This window comes from Pan troglodytes, chromosome 15, assembly GCF_028858775.2.
Source record: "Pan troglodytes isolate AG18354 chromosome 15, NHGRI_mPanTro3-v2.0_pri, whole genome shotgun sequence".
Taxonomy (NCBI): Eukaryota; Metazoa; Chordata; class Mammalia; order Primates; family Hominidae; genus Pan; species Pan troglodytes.
This window is the reverse complement of record NC_072413.2, coordinates 69,412,154-69,427,473: the sequence shown is the minus strand read 5'-3', so window position 1 is coordinate 69,427,473 and position 15,320 is coordinate 69,412,154. Positions and strand designations below refer to the sequence as shown.

At 38.5% G+C, this 15,320-nt stretch overlaps 1 protein-coding gene across 46 annotated transcripts in view; it reads right to left on the bottom strand.

Moving 5' to 3' along the window:
- The window catches only part of SIPA1L1 (signal induced proliferation associated 1 like 1), a 417,177-nt gene that overhangs the window by 293,460 nt on the left and 108,397 nt on the right, over positions 1-15,320 (bottom strand). For 2 of the 46 annotated variants that reach the window (XM_063792958.1, XM_063792967.1), the window contains exon 1: positions 7,613-10,179. The exons of the other annotated variants lie outside the window; for them this stretch is intronic. The gene's annotated coding sequence lies outside the window, so the exon portion shown is untranslated. Of the gene's footprint in view, positions 1-7,612; positions 10,180-15,320 lie in introns of those variants that run through there. 46 annotated transcript variants of the gene reach the window in all.

The following is a 15,320-nucleotide window of genomic DNA, read 5'->3' as shown; positions in this document are numbered from 1 at the left end:
TTGAACCTGGGAGGTCAAGGTTGCCGTGAGCCATGATCATGCCACTGCACTCCAGCCTGGGAAACAAAGCAAGGGCCTGTCTCAAAAAAAAACAAAAAAAAAAACAAAAAACAGAGCCCATCTCTCTTTATTTGCAGGATCTACTTAACTCAATTGGAAATGTATTTTCAAACATGGTTTGTCAAGGAGAGATGAAGAAAAGGCAAGAGTTTCACCCCTTACTGTTTCAGAAGGAGAATTTGGGACTGCAACAGAAAAAGTCATTCAGACACTCTGACCTAATAATTCTTATCCTAGATAATTATCCTAAGAAAACAATCAAGCATTTATATAAAAATGCACACACACAAAAAAACACTGAAGACTGATTTGTAACAAGTGATTACACAAATATATAACAAGATGAAATAGTAAATTCTTTCTTTCTTTATATTTTTAGAGACAGTGTCTCGCTCTGTCGCCCAAGCTGAAGTGCAGTGGCATGATCATAACTCAGCTGCAGCCTGGAACTCCTGGGCTCAAGCGATCCTCCTGCCTCAGCCTCACAAAGAGCTGGGATTACAGGTGTGAGCCACCATATCCAGTCTCTAAAAATTATTTAAATAAGATAAAAAATTCAAAAGGCATGCTAAACATAAAAAGCAGAATACAAAACATATATACAATAGAATTCCAATTTTGTTTTAGAAAATACATATGCATAGAAAAAGAGTAAAAGAAATATAAGAAAAAAATATTAGAAACCCAAATGAGCATGGTTTCTTTTTTGATTCCTTTCTATTTTCTGAATTAGCTAAAATCAGCTTCTTTTACTTACTTAGTTGGCAAAAAACAATTTCTTTAAAATAAACAAAAAGTGTGGCCAGGCATGGTGTCTCATGCCTGTAATCCCAATACTTTGTGAGGCCAAAGTGGGAGGATCACTTTAGCCCAGAAGTCCAAGATCAGCCTGGGCAACACAGTGAGATTCCATCTTCTACAAAAATAACAAAATTAGTTGGGCATGGTGGCAAATGCCTGTAGACCCAGCTACTCAGGAGGCTGAGACGAAAGAGCACTCCAGCCCAAGGAGGTCATGGCTACAGTGAGCTATGACTGGGCCACTGCACTCCAACCTGAGCAACAGAGCAAGGCTCTGTCTCCATAAAAATAAAATAAATAAATAATAAAATAAACATAACAATTTGGTTTCAATTAACAATTCTGTTAAGTTACCTAATATCTAAATTACTTACTTTGGTACAACTACAATAACTGAAAGAGAAGATGTATTTTGCAAAAGTAGTAATTCGAGTAAGAAATATTTGTCATCCAAATGTTACAATCAACAAATGTTGAAAATATTTACACTAAGAGTGTTTTACATTTAAGAGAGATAATTGTGTAATATTAATATCAAATGCATGACTCCATATAGTACATATGCACTTAAGTGAACCACCAGTACAACCGATTTGAGAGAGATTATCCAGTCTCTCTTCCCATGCACATCTAAAAACTAAAATTAGTACAGACAAATTCTGCCAGGCTAAAATCAGACTTTGTTTCTAGATACAAGAATTAAAAAAAAAAACTTAGACTTTATTTTAAAATAAAATTCCCGAGAAAGAAACAGTGATCACTGTAGCTAAACAAGATTAAATTTCAGCTCCAGCTGATAACTTCTCTCATCTTAAGACAAAAAAAGTGAATTCTGATTCTAATCCTACTCTCTCACCAAGGCCTCAGACAATTGAGAATTCTCTACATATCAGGAAATATACAGGAGGTCACAATTTTGAAAGAACAAAGTTTTCCTTCTTTCTATGACATCAGAAGATTTTCAGCTTAATAAATGGATTTTTTCTTACGCCAGGATAAGTAGAAACTGTCAATGAAGCAATTAGATTGCATGTTGTCTTCCACTAACTATAATTATTTCATATGAACATGTTTTCTTTCTCCAAATAAAATGCTTCTAAAGTTCATATCACAAATATTTTATACTTAAATGTGGTATCTGTTAGCTTTTGCTCAGCCTAGAACCACCTGGAACCACCTGGTCCTGAGGTGGAGGTATCTTCCCATGTTTAGGAACTGTCTCTTCTAGGCACAGAACAAGCACTAGCTAGTAGCTCCCTATACAGGCTTTAGTGGCAAAGAGCACTTCATCAGCTTCTTTATAACATTCCAAAGCTGAGAGTATCGTTTGTGACTCCTTCACATAATACAAAAACTCCAACTCAACAGTATGCGGGTAGAAAGTCTAAAGAGTTCAACTATGTTCTCTCAGTGCCAATAAGAGGGAGCAGCAGACATCTACCTGGGCCTGGCTCAAAAACACCTCATGACACCATTCTCCAGGGACCAAAGGGAAAGAGGTCAGTCTTGCTTTTCACAGTCACACTGAGAACACTCACTGTCTTTACAAAAAAGTAAACCACAACCAAGCTCCCAGGATGAGCAAAAGAAATGCCAATCTGGGAACTGTAGATAGGAAATGGTCTCAGGCATTGAAAAATTCGGTGGATATTCATTCCCTATTCTGAGAACCATGAATTAGGAGAGTCTGGGAACTTTTTACCTTCTTCTGAAGTTGCTCTGATTTCAAAACGGTATCCTATAACCCCTAAAAAAAGTACTGAATGGAATACTTTTATTTTTTGAGAGTGAATGCTAATTTGATTGAGAATTTTATAGTGTTCTCATTTAAGTAAATGAAATCATTCTTTGTGTTCACAGAGAGGTGGGAAGGGCTGTAGCTCCGTGCTATTTGTAAAGGCTCTGAGCACCTAAGAGGCAACAATCGGTATTACTTTCGAGAACGTGAATTGGCTAATGTACTTGCTAGGTATATGCAGAAACTAGACTTCAGGGTAACTGAACATAAGACATGGAACATCCTAACACCGCTGACATCCAACCTTCACAAATGTTTTTGTTCTGCTTTGCTTTAGTGGCTGTGATAGGATTGCCTGGACAGAAACTAATAAATGAAGAAAAACAAGATTGTCTGGACTTCACATACTATTTATCTCCTATGGGTCCAAGATACAACATGTGTGACTCTAGGCTCTTCTCCCTCCTACCTAGGCAGGTGCCAAGGAATGTACTCCACAGACCTGTGGAGAGGGGAATTCCTATGCAAGTTATTTGCAGCAAGAGGATGACAGTGGGTACAGTGTGGCACCTCTGTAACAGAAGTTGTCCCTAGTGATTTCCTTTATTTCTCAGAAAAGTGTTGTTGCAACTATGGTTGCAGATATATGTGTATGCCATCTAATACTGTAAGTCTGGGTTTTAAAAGTCTAAATTCTACAGAGTAGAAATTATTCTGCTTAACCCGCTTAGCATAACACAAGCTCATTACCATCATGAAAAATAATTCCATCAAGGCAGAGATTATTAGGGAAGGGCTCCTGGAAGCACACTTGTTGGTTTTCCAAAGGTCTTATTGCATGTCATCTCAAGTACATTAAATACTGGCAACATCTCTGCTTCAACTTGATAAGTGGCTTCCATTTGAAAACCAATTTCATTTTATATTTATTCAAAAGCCCATAAAAAGGATTACAAGGAACTATAAATACAAACAAGCACAAAAAGATAAAATTCTTTATCAATGATTAAATATTACCAGTTTCCAGAATTCGTGTATTGATTAGCCCCAAAAATTACTTTTATAAAAAATATGATCAGCAACAGACAAGTACCTAGAATACCACTAAAGTCTTGTGTATGATGCAACAATTACCTCCTTCACACTAGATACTGGACTACAAAATTATAAAATGGAATTCTGAAAGGCTAAATATTTTCAGACAGAGTAACACTGAAATTTCTTACAGAATAAAAACCGAATCTCAGGACATTTTGAACACAAGCACTGTAAGCACAAAGTTTACCTCCCTAACTACTACTGTAAACTGGTTCCAACATGAATTATGTCCAGAGGTTTCTAAATGATATTCCAATAACCATCTCAATGTGCAACATGCCATACATTATCCTTAAGAAAATGTAAGAAGTCACAAAAACATAGGCTCTTTTATGATTATCAAATCTTTTTGTTTGTTTGTTTTAAGAGACACAGTCTTGTTTTGTTACCCAGGCTGGAGTAGAATGGCATAATTATAGCTCACTGCAGCCTTGACCTCCTGGGCTCAAGTGATCTTCCCATCTCAGCCTCCCAAGTGGCTAGGACCACAGGCACATGCCATCACGCCTGGCTAATTTTTATTTTATTATTTTTTTATAAAGACAAGGTCTCACTATGTTGCCCAGGCTGGTCTCAAAGTCCTAAGCTTACGCAATCCTCCCACCTCAGCCTCCCAAAGTGCAGGGATTACAGGCATGAGCCACCACACTTAGCCAATCATCAAATCTTTAAACAATCACTGTTTTCTCATATTTTCCTATTTTGCCCTATCAGAAAAAACTTAATATTTATAGACAAAAGAAAAAAAGTACAACACAAAGAAAAAAATTTATAGACATTTCTCCATTTATTTCAACTTTCTCTTCATTAGATGTTAACAAAATAACATTTTTCATGTTAATTACTATAATTTAAAAAAATAAATTCCAAGTTGCCAGGGGAAAAATCTCATTACTCTTCCATGCTTTGGCAAACCTTCTTATGCTTCCATCTATACTCTGGGCTTTGAATCAAGTAAATGAAATCTTGGCTGGAAAGGACATACGTTATTAAATAATTTAGGATACTGACCCTTTCTAATGCAAAAGGAAGAGAATGTCAATACTATATGTTCTGAATTTTTTTAATTAGCCCGCAAGATTTTACAGTTTAAGTTACTTCTTTTTTTTTTTTGAGACAGAGTCTTGCTCTGTCATCCAGGCTGGAGTACAGTGACGCGATCTCAGCTCACTGCAACCTCAGCCTCCCAGGTTCAAGCCATTCCCCTGCCTCAGCCTCCTAAGTAGCTGGGACTACAGGTATGCACCACCATGCCTACCTAATTTTTTGTATTTTTAGTGAAGACGAGGTTTCACCCTGCTGACCAGGCTAGTCTCGAACTCCTGACCTCAGGTTATCTGCCTGCCTTGGCCTCCCAAAGTGCTGGGACTACAGGCAGGAGCCACCACACCTGGCCATACATTTTAAGTTACTCCAGATCTACATGGTTATTTTATTATCTAAAAAGGACTTTAAAGTGTTACTAACATTTTAAAGCAACATATCAAAAAAAGTTTTAATCTTTATCACTAACTAAAACCTACGGAACTAAGAGAAAGGAGTGTTAATCAAAAACTTAGCCAGTCTTTCCATCCACTATAGTAGTTACTGTATACAAACAATTACCCGAGATTTATCCAACGTTCATTCAACAAGCATTTATTTAGTACTTACATGTCCCAAGCACTATACTCTGCCATGGAGAGGCAATAATGAGCATGATAGACATGGTACCTGAATGCAGGAATCTTAGAGACTACGTCCCTCCATGCCACCACTTTAAGCTCAAAAGAAGCATAAAAGTATAATCCTTTCCAAATAGCAGTATGATGACTATGTTTTTATAAATAATCTAGATGGCTAAAGGTTCAACCCAAGATCCTTTGGGAACTTCTGGGCAGCAATACAAGGACAGAGGCCACTAGGAAGCTGGCTCTTTTCTGGGACTAAGGAAGCCAGCCTAGGGAAGGCCACACCAGGTCCCATCTAAATATTTTGGCCAGCCTATGCTCCATGGGAAAATCTCCCTCTGCAAGACTTTGGATCAGAAACAGATCCATAAATAACCTCCATCAGTGGCAGACTTAGAGGCTGTGTATGTAAAATAAGTTGCAGAAATTCCATTATTCAAACAGACAACACCATGTTTCCAGTCACCTCAAAGCCATGAACTCACCAAGGTAACAAGATGCTGAAAATTTATACCATCAGAATTATAATCCATTAAACAAACAACTAGATTTAATGATCTTTCCCAAATAGTAAGTCTGAAATTTGTTTTTTTACACTGAATCTTAACTTTCCTTAGTGATATCTTTTAAAGAACTTAGAAACAATTTCAGTTTTATGCAAAGATACAGCTAAAGACAAAATTCAAGTTCAGTATGAAAAAAGAGGTATCACGCACCTTCACCTACCCCAAAACCATCAATGGTTTCTCAATACCTACATAAAAAGGGTAAAAATTCTTTGATTAGGCACTCCAAGTCCTAGACAAGTCAATTCCAACCTAAATTTTCAAATCCATTTCTCTGTACACCACTCCCCATATACACCACTCCAGGGAAACTGAACTATTCTTTCTTATCTGAATATACTCTTCACTTCAGATTTTTCTTTTTCTTTACTTTTCCTTTTTTTTTTTTTTTTTTTTTTGAGATGGGTTCTCACTGTCACCCAAGCTGAAGTGCAGTGGTGTGATCTCAGCTCACTGCAGCCTCGACCTCCCAGGCTCAAGCTATCCTCCTGAGTAGCTGGGACTACAGGCACCCACCCATGGCCAGTTAGTTTTTGTATTTTTTGTAGACAGGGTAACACCATGTTGCCCAGACTGGTCACAAACTCCTAGACTCAAGTAGTCGGCCTGCCTCGGCTGCCCAAAATGCTGAGATTACAAGCATGAGCCACTGTACCTAGACATATTTTATTTTTTTAATCATCTTACTTATGCTACAAGTTTAGAAGCTTTAGGCAGTGGCTCATGCCTGTAATCCTAGCACTTTGGGAGGTGGAGACAGGCAGACTGCCTGAGCTCAGGAGTTCAAGACCAGCCTGGGCAACATGGTGAAACCCCATCTCTACTAAAATAGAAAAAAATCAGCCAGGAATGGTGATGCACGCCTGTAGTCCCAGCTACTCAGGAGACTGAGGCATGAAAATTGCTTCCACCTGGGAGGCAGAGGTTGCAGTAAGCTGAGATGGCGCCACTCCAGCTTAGGCAACACAGTAAGACTCTGTCTCAAAAAACAAACAAAAAATAAGTTCAGAAGCTTTAGGAGGGCAAGGCCTGTATATGACTGACCTCTTCTTCCAATCCTTTCCCTGTCCCTCTTCCCGTATAACAGGAATTAAACGAGTTAATAGGGAGTGGCTTCTAAAAATAAGTCAACCAAATCATGAGATTATTCAACATCTCATGGTTGTTCTGCCAAGTGATTCATCACCTCTAAGACCCAAAGTTAAAGTTTGAATAGATGTAGACACTTCTCTCACATCTGGGCAAGGAATTCAACAAAAATCTTTTAAATCAAAAGAAAACGTTTTACCTAAATAAGGTTTTCATTAGTGGTAAAATACTCAGAAACAATAGAAACAGTGAACTGAAACTAAAAATGTAGGGGAAAAAAGACTGTGCTACCAAATTTTATAATGTCCATGACACTTTAATATTCTTTTCTCCTCCAGCCAAATACTTTTCTTAGAAAGATAAATTAATGTTTTCCATTCCATACTCATGAGTAGTTATGAAAATAAAGTAGCATATACTATGGTAGAGGGTTTTAAGTTATTAGATTAATCAAATTAAAGTTGACTCATAAAATATATTTTGACCTTGATGCTTTCCAATGTGGGTATCACCCCATTAAAACATCTGTTTTCTATTTCCAACATTTCAGAATCATTAAATTTATGACAAACACAGAATGCTCCACCTACCTTTTCCTTGCAAGGGGTGGTGGCAGTGAAGAAGAGGGAGAGGAGTGGTAGTGAAGAAGATGGTAGTGAAGAAGAGAGAATTAAATACTGACTTTCCCCCTCCTGTCTGCAGCACATTTCTTAACAGTATAAAAAGAGGCTTGGGTTTAATTTTGAGTTCAATGAAGCCTGAGAAGCCAGTTGCTGAAACAGAAATTCATCTGAGAAACTAGCCATCCTTTGTGTTGCCCTCGTCTCCATGAGGTCTTCCTGGGTTAGAGTGATGACAGCTCAACTCCTCCTCAGGGTACCACAGGTGAGCTCTTGGAAAGGCTCTCTTCAGCTAAAACCACATTAGTTAAATCAAATCAAAAAACAGTAAGCAGGAAAGCAGAGGGCAAAAAAAAAAACCTGCTCTCCTAGTATTTCTGTATCAATTCCAAGTACTTTCCTTCTCTCACTGCCAGCAGCACCCATCAATTCCCATAGTAACCAGCCCACGGCTTTCCAGCCAGCCCAAGAGGGAGGCAAGTAAGCTGCAGGCAGAAGCACATGAGAGCATGACCCAAAACCCAGGCACCAATCTAATAGTTACTTGGTGGCTTAAACATTCCAATTCTACCTCCTTACTTCCTTAATTCCCAGATTCCCAGATGGCCCTCTCCTCTTCCCCTTCACCCTGATGTGGAGACAGGCAAGAGGATTTTTTTCTAGAATTCTGCACAAACAATTTTTCTGTTTTCTGGTGCAATTTTTGTTCATGTCTGTTTGGTACCAAAGCAACCGTGGTCCTTTTACCACATGCGCATAAATGTATACTGTTGAATCCTCTGGAATGAAAGTAAAGACTGCAAAGATATTGGGAGCGATATTTTGAGATCTGGGAATAAGGATGAAAAAGGAACAAAGAACAAAAGGTGCTGCTGATGTGGGTGGAGATGATCTTTGCTTTGAGAACAGGATTCATTATGTGGGCTGGTCAGGAGTGGGAACAAGAGCAGGAAGGCCACAGGGGATTGAGAGTACTTCTGTCCCCAACACACTCATCAAGGACGTGCAATCGGGGGCCAAGGCTCATTATGGTGATTTTCAACAGGGAAAGAGGGAATTATCGGAACTGGGGTGAAATGTGGGTGATGATTAAAGAAGTTTGAGAGAAAAAAAAGCATACCTAGCTGATTCTAACATCTAAAGAATTACTATGGTGACGAGTTTTGTTTTGTTTTGTTTTTTTTAACTAAAAAGTAAGGTAGAGAATCAAATTAAAAGTGCACAGCATGGGCTATGAACCACTTCTAAAAGGTTTCACATCTTCTTTAACAGAATTTAATGGCTAAAATGTAAGGAGATAACAAGGGTGACAGAAGGTACTGAAAAAAACAGTATGTGAGTCACGGCCCATGTTTTCTTTAGGATAGATGCTGAGTAAACAACTAAAGAGTTACGGTACATGCCTGTGTATATTTTAAATTTCAATAGATACTTCCAAATTACTTCCTATTGAGGATCCCACAGTGGTATGGACAAGCTCTCTAAACTTTTACCTACTGTATGCATGACACCTTGCTAATTACAGAATATATAATAATAAAGGCCCTAAAATATGATTCAGCATCACTAAAAGTAAAGGGAAAACAGAAATGTTTGTTGTGATAGAGGTAGTATGATGAGTAACTGCTCTCTGTAGTATCAGTAATGAAATATTTGTACAATAAGCCGGGCGCGGTGTCTTACGCCTGGAATCTCAGCACTTTGGGAAGTCCAGGCGGGCAGATCACTTGAGGCTAGGAGTTCGAGACCAGCCTGGCCAACACGGTGAAACTACTAAAAATACAAAAATTTGCTAGGTGAAGTGAAACACACCTGTAATCCTAGCTACTTAAGTGGCTGAGGCACCCCGAAATACCTCGAACCACAGAGGCAGAGGTTGCAACAAGTCGAGATCATGCTACTGGACTCCAGCCTGGGTGACAGAACGAGACTCTGCCTCAAAGAAAAATAAATTTGTAAAATATATATGTAGTTTCTAAGAGACAGGGTCTCACTATCGCCCAGGCTGGTTTTGAACTCCTGGGCTCAAGCAATCCTCCTGCCTCGGCCTCCAAAAGTGCTAAGATTACAGGCATGAGCCGCCCCTACCACTCCCAGCAAATTTTGTAAAATCAACTTTTTTTTAAAAGCAGATGAGAAATATTTGAGCTACACAAAACAAATTCTTAGAGGATCAATGCTTTAAAAATTTTAAATTAATAAGTAAATTTAACGCAATCCCAATAAGATTATCAGGATATTCTTTTAGAAATTCAAAAGCTGGCCGGGTGCAGCAGCTCATGCCTGTAATCCCAGCACTTTGGGAGGCCGAGGCAGGCAGATCACGAGATCAAGAGATTGAGACCACCCTGGCTAAGACGGTGAAACCCCGTCTCTACTAAAAATACAAAAAATTAGCCAGGCATGGTGGCACGCACCTGTAGTCCCAGCTACTCCAGAGACTGAGGCAGGAGAATCGCTTGAACCCGGGTGATGGAGGTTGCAGTGAGCCGAGATCGCGCCACTGCACTCCAGCCTGGGTGACAGAGTGAGACTCTGTCTCAAAAAAAAAAAAAAAAAAAAAAAAATTCAGAAGGTATGTCTGTAGTTTATATGGAAAATAAACAAGAACAATGAGGGCAATTATAAAAAAGAAGAGTAATAAGGGGGACCAGCTTTAATATTTGCCAGATAGTATAAAATATGTTATAAATATATAATAATTTAAAAGGTCTAAAACTGGTTCATGAACAAGCCATCAAATCAATGGATACAACAAACATTCTAAAAAGACTTCAGGAATTTGATAAGATAAAACGTGACATCAGTGTAGAAAAGATAAATTGTTCAATAAATGGTGCTGGCACAACTATACAGCCACATGGAAAAGAGGATGGGATACCAACTCACATTAAAATAAATCCCAAATTGATTTAAAGTCTTAAACATAAAAAAAAACCCACAAAGTATTAAAAGCAAGATATTTTTTCATAATCTTGAAGAGCCTAAGACCTAAGTAAGACATAAAATTCCAAAACCATGAAGTAGAATAGTAATAAACCTGATGATCCAAAAATAAATTCATATATAGCAAAAATTACCATAAATGACAAAATACAAACCCACTGGAAAAAAGTAGCAGCCCCTATCACAAAGTGCTAATTTCCTTTTTATATAAAAACATTATTTCCATAGATAAATTGGCAGTCAATTCACAGAAAGGGAAATTGTTCTTAAGCACACGATAGTATGTTCAACCTCACTTATAACAAGAGAAATGCACAGAAAAATAGTGATAAAATTCCATTTTTTCACCTATGAAATTTGCAAAATTGAATTGTTAAATCACACGCTACCTGCAAGGGAGAGGTAAAACACATACATTGCTGAAGCCAACAGACACATGAAAAAATGCTCATCATCACTGGCCATCAGAGAAATGCAAATCAAAACCACAATGAGATACCATCTCACACCAGTTAGAATGGTGACCATTAAAAAGTTAGGAAACAACATGTGCTGGAGAGGATGTGGAGAAATAGGAATACTTTCTCACTGTTGGTGGGACTGTAAACTAGTTCAACCATTGTGGAGGACAGCATGGCGATTCCTCAAGGATCTAGAACTAGAAATACCATTTGACCCAGCCATCCCATTACTGGGTATATACCCAAAGGATTATAAGTCATGCTGTTATAAAGACACATGCACACGTGTGTTTACTGCGGCACTATCCACAATAGCAAAGACTTGGAACCAACCCAAATGTCCATCAATGATAGACTGGATTAAGAAAATGTGGCACATATACACCATGGAATACTATGCAGCCATAAAAAAGGATGAGTTCATGTCCTTTGTAGGGACATGGATGAAGGTGGAAACCATCATTCTCAGCAACCTATCACAAGGACAAAAAACCAAACACCACATGTTCTCACTCATAGGTGGGAACTGAACAATGAGAACACTTGGACACAGGAAGGGGAACATCACACACCGGGGCCTGTCGTGGGGTGGGGGGAGGGAGGAGGGATAGCATTAGGAGATATACCTAATGTAAATGATGAATTAATGGGTGCAGCACACCAACATGGCGCATGTATACATATGTAACAAACCTGCATGTTGTGCACATGTACCCTAGAACTTAAAGTATAATTTAAAAAAAAAGAAAAAAGAAAAACACATACATTGCTGAAAGGAGTGTAAATGTATACAATGTTTAAGCAGGGCAGTTTAGCAATAAAGATACGAATATATTCTTCCACCCAAAAATGCCTCCATATAAACTGCATACTTGCGAGCTCAAGGATAGCCACTGTAGCACTGTTAATAATATCAAAAGATTGGAAACAACTTAAAGTCCATTATTAAGAGACTAGGTAAAAACTGGAATAAAACACAACGAAAGCATAGTACAGTATGCTACCATTTGTGTAAAAATAAATTTCTACGAAGCATACATATTGCTGGGCACAGTGGCTCATACCTGTAATCCCAGGACTTTGGGAGGCCAAGGTGGGAGGATCACTTGAACCCAGGAGTTTAAGACCAGCCTGGACAACATAGGGAGAGACTCTGACTTTACAAAAAAATAGTAAGTTAGTTGGGCATGGTGGTGCACACCTGTTGTCCCAGCTACTGAGGAGGCTGAGGTGGGAGGATCGCTTGAGCCCAGGAGTTCAAGGCCACAGTGAGCTATGATTGTCCCACCACACTCCAGCCTGGGCAACAAGGCAAGACCCTGTCTCAAACAAAACCAAACAAAAGAGCATACGTATAAATGAAATGTGGCATTTCTGGATTAGATCCTGGAAAACAAAAAGGACAGGAACAGAAAAACAGGTGAAATCTGAATAAAATTTATATAGTTTAGCTTCACTGTATTACCTTGGAATATTATTCCATGGACTTGTAACATTCATATGAAAACATAAAATTTAGCTTTTTAAAAATCTAATTACTTCGTGATTAAACTTACTTCATCTGTGATACTCATATCCTTCTACATATTGCTAATAAGAAACATCAAGAGTATATGTATTTCTTCAACACTTTTAAAATATATCCATTACTGCACCTAAACATACAGGACATCTGTCTCATCTACTAGATTTCAGGTCCTTAACAGTAGAGGCTGTCAAACTCATCTCTGTACTCAAAGAATCTGACAAATATTTACCACACAGAAAGAGTTCAACAAATGAAAGCCAAAATTAATAGGTTCTGGTCCAGTGATCCAATTTTTAATTAGTGAGAAATTTTGTATTCCAAATGTCTCAACAATTCTAAGGGTTTCCTTTGATCATTAGCCACAATCACATGGAAGAGAAAAGCAAAGGACAAAGAGAAGTGAAGTAATTCTCACTAAGAATTTAAGTGGGAAAATAGAGAGGCATTTTAAATATACTACCTTCCAACTTTCTAGACATTTTGCTCTGTGCTAGGGGCTGTAGAGAATATAAAGATAGATAAGATATAATCCTTACAATAAAGGTTGGGCATAATTCATTTAAAGTCAACATTTGAAAAGGTGAAACTATGAAATTGCCTTGGATTTTCAAGAATGTTTTCCATGGAAAGTATTAAAATCCTTTTCAATGAAAAGTGCCTTATTTTGCAATGTAAGAATGTGATAAAACTCCAATTTTGACAAAGTTTTGGTCTTCAATGATCTTTTCTCAGGAAAAAAAAAACTCATGGACAGCATGCTTAAGAATGTCCAGACAAGCGCTAGGTGCAGTGGCTTACGCCTGTAATCCCAGCACTTTGGGAGGCTGAGGTGGCAGGATCCCTTGAGCTCAAGAGTTTCAGACCAGCCGAGGCAACATGGTGAAGCCCTGTCGCTACAAAAAGTACAAAAATTAGTTGGGCGTGGTGGCGCACACCCATAGTCCCAGCTACTCAGGAAGCTGAGGTTGGAAGATTGCTTGAGCCCGAGAGGTTGAGGCCATGGTGAACTGTGATTGCACTACTGCACTCCAGTCCGGAAAAGAGAATGAGGCACTATCTCAAATAATAATAATATCCAGACAAGAGTCTACCTTCAAACTCCATTGATAATCTAATCTTCCAAATATCCAAAATCCAAAAGATAATTCAGGAAATAGAGACTCTGAGTTCCCTGAACGGGTAAAAAGAATACTGCTAAGTTTCTCCCAAAGCATTAAGAGTGCTCTCTAACTCCAGAAACTCAAGAGTTCTTCTAAGCCTTAGCTCTAACACTATACAGCAGAATAACCTTGTCAAACCACCTGATCTCTGTAAATATCCATTCTCACCTATAAACAGATAACAAATAAGGTTCTTTCCAGATATAAAACTCTATTATACCCCTTTCCATTCACACTCTAAGCAAAAGATCTTATAATCCTTTCATACAAACACACACCAACACATACATTTGTGCATGTTCAGTGGAAGAGCTACCTGTAACATTTACTTCCAATTTCCATAGCAGCCCAGCCACAAAAACAAAATAGTATTTGATTACAAATCAGGGGCATATAAAAGCAGTTCGCAAATGAATGTGAAAAGGATTTATTCAGTACTATGAAATTAAATAAAAATGTGCACGTTGTACAATCAAACATTCATTTGATTGTTCATTCTGTTGAGGTGCAGAAAACAATACCCCAAAATGAAGGTCTCAGAAGCAAATGCTTTTCTCTGACCTTCTCCTGCCCTCCTGTCTCTCAGTCCCACTCTCTGCTGAGGCTGGCCATAGAAACTGGAATCCCTCTTTCCCAAGGCAGATCATAGAAACCAGAAATCTCTTTCCTCAGAGCTAGTCATAAAACATAAATACATTACTATAACTTTCCCTCCACCTTTCTGTGTAAATACTGGCCATAAAGAAATTATCTGACTACCTTGTGTGATTGTAGGTTGTTAGGCCCCCATTCTAGAGAAGGTTGTGCCTCAGACCCCGAGGGAAGGAATTCATGCTCAGAGAGGCCAACAAGAATCTAGATAGGCAGGCCAGGCACAGTGGCTTACGCTTGTAATCTCAACAATCTGGGAGGCCGAGGCAGGAGGATTGCTTGAGCCCAGGAGTTCAAGACCAACCTGGCAACATAGTAAGGCCTCATCTTTACAAAAAATAAAAAATTAGTCAGGCGAGGTGGCACAGGTCTAGAGTCCCAGCTACTCCGGAGGCTGAAACAGGTGGATTGCTTGAGCCCAAGAGTTTGAGGCTGCAGTGAGCTGTGATCACGCCAATGTACTCTAGCCTGGGCTACAGAGACAAGATCCTTTCTCAAAAATTAAAAAAAAGAAAAAGAAAAAAAGAAAGCAAGAAGCACCACCTAGACAGGCCCTGCTGAGTTTCCCCACTCAACTGATTACCATTTAATCACCTCCTTTTTGTCAAAGCCTATTTCTACACGGCTGTCTATACTCTGTTGAACCTAAGCATAAAAATAGACAATTTCCCTGTATCTTTGGGTTTTCATTTTGAAAGCTTCTGTGTACACACATTAAATAAATTTGCATGCCTTTTCTCCAATTAATCTGCCTTTTCTGAGTTGATTTTCTATCAAACCTTCAGAGAGGCCAAGAGGAGCCCTCCCTTGGCCCTTATAGTTCATTCATGTTAAGGATTATGAAGTCCAACTTGGCTTTCATGTGATTTATTTTTATTTATTTATTTATTTTCTAGACACTATCTTGCCTCTGTTGCCCAGGCTGGAGTACA